The sequence below is a fragment of the Echeneis naucrates genome, chromosome 16, assembly GCF_900963305.1.
Source record: "Echeneis naucrates chromosome 16, fEcheNa1.1, whole genome shotgun sequence".
Taxonomy (NCBI): domain Eukaryota; kingdom Metazoa; phylum Chordata; class Actinopteri; order Carangiformes; family Echeneidae; genus Echeneis; species Echeneis naucrates.
In genome coordinates, this window is record NC_042526.1 from 19,835,069 (window position 1) to 19,841,773 (window position 6,705).

Sequence of the window (6,705 nt, forward strand, 5' to 3'; positions counted from 1 at the left end):
ACTTGGACGATTGTAATGTTTTTGTATTATTAAGACAATGATGACTGACGCTCATGTCAAACAACAGTGAGAAAGCTTACACATTGTCCCTTTAACTTCCCATTGAGGAAAAGCAGCTAGTACCTTTGGTCTTTTGTAACATTATTGTGCAGAGTAATCTACAAAGTCTTAAATTGTCTGTAAAGCAGTGGTTACTGAATAAAACCAACCCTACCCAAATCCTTAAACTCCGTATGGCTTGGTACATATTTAGTGAAGTTTATTTTAAATTGGATGTTTTAATTTCTGCCAGGTTTGCGTGGTTTTGTTGTGCTTTTTTAATCTCGGTTGTCATTGATTGAGACTTTTAGAAGATTTTTGTTCACCCTGGGAATTTCATATCTTGACTTTATTTGACTTTCTTATAAAGCACAAATTTCTCCAAGGGGTAATAGCTTTTAAAATAGATTTAGATTAATAATTAAACCATCCCTCTGATCTGAAACTTCAAATCTTTAACCAGAAGTTACAAATTCAAAAACCTTAACTGTCTTCTGCTGTACTGTCTTCCTAGGGGGATTTGCTACTTGAACCATATTAGGCTCCAACTAGTTTCTTGCCAGACATATAAATTATGATTTGTTTAGAGCCAGTTGAGTCTGCATACAAAATGATTCAAATGGAGCCCAAGACAAAAACAAAAACAAGACCAAAGAAATAGAACAGCTCACATCCATTATTCTTCATATTTCATACATAATTTCCTTTTGGCTTTCAAAGAGCTGAAAGGGGCACAACATAAATTTACCTCAACTTATTATTTGCAAAAACTTGGGCTGACAAGTCTGGAAAAATATCTGCCTGAGAATATTTGCGCAAAAACTTACAATGCATAAAAATATGAAGGCTTAAGGAACGAGGGAGGAACAGGAGGGTAGTAGAGAGGACAGCAGGAATAAATTACAAATAATAATTAGTACTTGATTTATATGATGAAATTATCCTATAAATCTGTTCTTTTATAAAGCATCACTACATTTTACTTCATTATGAGAACACTGAAACTGACAGCAGCTCTGAAATCAAAGGTCAATGAGAAAGACCAGCAGCCAATGTGAGTCAAGTCCATGAAAACACACAAAATACAGAAACAGTTCTGCTGGTAAAAAGCAGCAATGAAAAAGATCTGGTAAATAACTGATGACACTGGCATTTTCAAATGGTAAACTTTGCCAGATTGCACTACTTTTTTCTTGCTTCTGTTTTGTCTAATAACAAAACAGCCAGGTCACGCTCAATGTACTGAACATGAATTATTGATATAAACCCAAGTTTCTCCAGAAACAGCTACAAGTGTGTCTGAAGTGATATCATTTACAGTGAAGGGACGATTACATCACGCTTATAAAGTGCTCAGATTTAAAGCGCTAACACTGCACTTTCCATCTGATGACAGAGCAGTCGTATGTCTATATTTTGTTTCAATTAAGGGCTACGGTCCAGATGTAACAGCAGCGACTTGTGTTCTGGCAGTCATGGTTTGCAGGCCTTGCATTTGTCTCTTCTAAACCTGAGCTCCAAACTATATTTTCCAATTTCCACCACCACCTAATGTCGGACTTCGTCACCTACAACAGCCCCGGGTTTTCACAATCTCTGCACAACAAGTCTTTGCCATGTGAGCAGAAAGGCTATTCACACATAACCCGTGTATTACCTGTTGAGGCCTGTGGCAAGGAACAGATTTCATCACACCCACACAGAGTTTACAGTTCACGATCTGCTCCAAGCTGCTGTTTGTCAGCGCATAGGGATGGGAAATGTATTTTAAGTATTTTCCTAGCATTTGAAACACTTTCTAATATTACAGTACAGAGGCATGTGAGGTAATTAGTATTTACTCTTGTCTTTCATTGCTAAAAAGCAGCCGTCTGTGTCATTGACAGCCTGTACTCAGATGTCATGTCAACTACCTCACATGTAGTTGAGGCAAGTAGCTCCCATAAAATCTGATACTGGCTTTTGTTTTTGGTTGAAAAAAATGAGTGTGCTAATCGATTGTTTGTTGAGACAGAGCTCTGTATCACTGACTTCCAGGCTCTCTGGTTCTTAATCACTGCACACTGATAAATGCTGAGTTGACTGAAAAGTAACTGATAAGTCTGTACTAAGGTGGCTGTATTTTATCACTAAGCAGCAAGACCAGAGATGATATTTTCATGACACATGTTGGAGTACGAGGACACTTTAGATGTTGCCCAGCGGAGAGGGCCATGATGAACCCTTAAGAGAAAATCCTTTGCCAAAACACTTTCTTGGGACTTTCCAAAAGAATTTGGAGGCATTTTGGGTTCAACCCACTGGAATGTCCTCCCTCATAGCCAAGTGTTAGAGGCTGAATAGCAGCTATGGCAGTTTTGGCATTGGGCACCAGGTGTGTAGCTTGAAAAAAATAATAACAGTTTCTAACCAATCTTTGATGGATAGTTTTATATGTGGATCCCATGTGGAAGTGTGAGTATATGTGTGTGTGCATTTGGTTTGTACGATGCATCTGGAACCAGTCAGTCAGAAGTATGGGTCATCCCTCCCCCGATGAGGGGGAACGAGGCAGGGAGGTGAAGGAGTGCGAACGAAGAGACATAAGAGGCAGAATGCGAAGTAAAAGACACACAGAGGTGCAGAAGCTGATAAGGTTTTAAAGCTCCATAAATCTACATCAGCGCAACTCACCAGATGGGTCCAAAGCAAATGGAGAAGATTCTTTGAAAAATGTGATTCCCCTAGTCTCCACTATTTTCCTTGTTTTTTTATCAGATCCATCTTTGAATGGGCATTTTCTTCTTGAAATAAAGTGCATTTTATATTTTAATGTATTTATATCGCTGAAAGTATAATATTCGGCCCATTGTGTAGAATAGTTATGATTCCACCTTCTTTTTTTTTTTTTTTTTTGCCTTGAATTGACTTTCAAAAGCACAAACATTTCCCACCTATATGTCAACTCTGACCCTTTGGTTTGTAGTTTGGCAGTTGCCAGTTGCAGAAAAAGGTTATCTGAAGTAATAAATCAGGTGAGAAATAGAATGCTTTTCCCATAGACTATAACTCCAATACAGTTTGGAGTTGTTGATGACCAGTAGTCCTTACGGCCATGGGACAGAATGAGACTTCAAGGTTCTTCAGTTTACTGTCATTACTTTTAAACCCATCCATTAAAAAGACCTGTCCCAAAACATTTCACCCTTCATTTCCCATTATGCAATTCAACAGTGTACTTCAGTCAACGCTTGCTGTCTCGTAGATGTCGTCGATGTATCTTTTAAGCTGTACGCTCCCTGCTCCAAATTACATTATACAAGTATTCTGACAGAGTAAACACTTGTGTAGAATCAATGCAGCGTCTCTTTAAGTTTAACTTGCCGCATATGACTTATCTAATGACTCGTGCACAGAATTCACAACAGATTGTTTCAAAAACAATCTCCAAATGTTAAAAACATCTGAAGAGCACAGTGGCCATGTTTTGCTTCAGATCCCTTTGGCCTCCTTTTACTCCCTGCTGTCCTCTGCTATCCTTAGATTGAAACCAGCTTCACAAAGTCAGGTTGACATTTAATTTGTTCTAATTTTAACATGTTAAAATGCACAGAAGCCGTAGATTCTATTCAATTGCTCATACATTAATAAAGTTCAGAATCTCTGGGAGGACGTCCCTGTGTGTTAGAACATGAATCTGAATAAGAAAGATAGATTGTGACAATAGATTTGAAGTAAGATTTTTATAATGTCATAGATGGCATGAGCATTAATATGTCCACCAGTGTCAGGACTCCTCTCCCAAATGCCTCAAATGTTGGCTTTTGGCCCTGTCATGTCATGTCATGCCGCTGACCCAGGCAGAAAGTAGCAGGAGGAGGAGGGATTACTATAGGCTAACACACCATGTGTGGTGACTCAACCATCTGTTGCCTTTGTTTCCTTCAGATGCTGGCAGAAAGGGCGACTCTGTAATCCCCCACACCGCAGAGGTCAAGTCCAATGCACCGTAGATGGTTCAGGAGCGACTGAGACAACAATCCTGTCTGGTCACACTTGAAAGTGATAGCAAGAAAAAGTGGCCTCTGATCACACAGACCACATACTTCAGAGGAGGTTGCTTGCAAATTAGAGGGAAATTTGAGATTAAATTGGAATCTCATGGACAATTCATGTGTGATTCATGTCTGCAGCCTCACATTAGATGCAGACAGATCTGCTGCTGCTGCCTTTGAAATGCATTTGCTTCTGTGCAAAGCATGCAGATTGGTTTTTCATTAAGGGAAACATATGAGGACTCTGGGTACGTTGTGTCCTCTGAGGTATCCAAGGACTAGAGGAACAGTTTCATTCCTCAGACTATGTGGACATAAAGCTGCTACTTTCCTCAACTTAGCATCTTGGATTGTTTTTTTGTTTTGTTTTTTTAATGGAGATCTGCTGGTACTTTGGAAAATAACGCTTTTACCATGTGCCCTTGCAACAGCACACTGCAGACCAGAATTAAATTTATGCTTTTCCTGTTGAATGAGCCAAATCAGTTGCTTTGGAAGGTTTCCTTCATAAAAAGAAGTGAAGAATGTGCTAAGTAAAGTCAATGTAACATGCAGCATGACAGGCATGATGGGACCAGTAGCAACAGGTCTGTTACGTTGAGATAACCGAAGTATGCTGCTCCCAGACATTTTCACTTTTTACTACACCATTTATACTTCCATTTATTCTCCACGCTGGCGTTGTTTCAGCGACTGTTCCCTTTCCCCTGGAAAAGAAGTAGAGAAGTTATCTCATCCCGGCTTCAGCTGCGTCTGATGGAAAAAGCCTGAATGATGGCAAAGTCAAATGCTTTTCATCCAATGTTCACACTCACACAAACTGGGCTACCACAGAGGACTGCACTGATAGCATTACTCTGGCAACACCTTTAGGACCTTTAGGACGTTTTCCGAGGTGTTATTTTACTGCCACTATGTTCTTTTCTGCTTCGCCAACGCTTTGTGGTGAAAATTAGAGAAGTGTGTAGCACGCAAATGTAAATGGTCTAAAGATATTGTCTGTCGCTGCTTCAATTAGTGCTGTGATTTATGCTTCGAATTTCAGCGTTCATTGTTGTGTCAGTCTTGGGTGTTTGACTTAATGTGATGACGTTGCTTACTGGCTCAGATCACAAAGGTAACATCACCTGCAATTGCATACTAAAACCCTGAGAGAGCTTGAAAGTGAACCATCAAACGCACATATTGAGTTCAAATGAAAACACCTGGATTTTAACGTGCATGTGTAGCATATTCGGAAACTTACAGTGAAGCAGATGTGGGCAACACGATTTATCACTACAAAGGCACTATTAATGAAAAAGTTCAAAACACCGTAGTGCTGTTAGGGTATCTGGACTGGGATGATGATTAAGGTTCATGCCAACACCTGATTCATTTAACAACAAATCTGAGCTGTCTACTTATGTTTGCTTCCAAAAAATCTAGGGGGAAAAGTCTGTACTTGGCTGCAGTTTGGCCTTTGTCTGCTGTCTCCAAGAGTCAACCGACCAAGAGACCTTATTAATATTAGGAAACCATCATAAGAGCAAAACATCACTAATTTGTGTAGCAATTATAAAATCTTAATATTAGGGTCCATCCAGTTTAGTATTGTGCCCTTCACAGTGAGTGACATAAGAGTTTAAAAAACCAAACCTGAAGAAGAAACCACCATAATAGCAGCTCTGCGCTAAATGCTCCTATCGGCATGCTAACAGAAATTCTTTATTAATCCCCAAGGAGAAATTTGCTAGCAATGGCGAAATCATCACATTTATCGCAGTTCTGTCCTATGCCAATTTTACATCCAGTTACTTTGCAATGTCACAGACACATTGTCTATGCTAGAAAATATTTACAAAAAAAAATCATGAAAGTAATTTTTTTTCCGTCTTTTTGCCTTTGTTATAGTGACAGTGAGAGAGCATTGAGCACCTCTCTCTCTCCCACTCGCTGTTTTTCTCTCTCTCTCAGCATGTACATTACAACCTTACATGTCTCTAACTTGGTTTCTTCCTATAGTCTGTGTTTTGTCCCTTCTGTCCTCTCTCTCCCTGTCCCTGTCCTACATGTGCTAAATCATCTTTACTCCATGTTCCTGCTGCTGCAATAGTTACCATTACACACTACTAAACATCCTCCCATTGTAACCTATTCTTCTCCCCTACTGCTAATATTTACTAGTGCAACTTTAGAACTAGCAGGCTGGAATCACTATAGGTTTTTTGCATATTATGATTGTACCCCTTCCAAGTCCCCCCCTTGACTCCTTCACGCTCGCTCTCAGTGTCTCTCTCACTGCCTCTGCATCTCTCTCTGCTCCCACCATCCTCTCAATAAATTAATTTGATTTGATGTTTACATGTAAAAAGAAGTGTGCTGACCAGATTGTGGATATTCTTGTTTTGTTTATGTTCAGGACAAATTGAGTGTCATTACATCCTGTTCCCAAATTCCCTGAGTCTGGATTGACTAATTTGACAGTAAGAGCACAGGATGAATGTCTCAGTCCTGAGTGTCTGCACTTGCATGGGCTAGTATAAATATTTCAGAGGTTAAGTGATGATGCAGAGCATAAAGGAGATCATATTTTTGGATTACATTTTTCAATGATTTGTGATATTCAAAACCCACAAAGATGACAAAGACA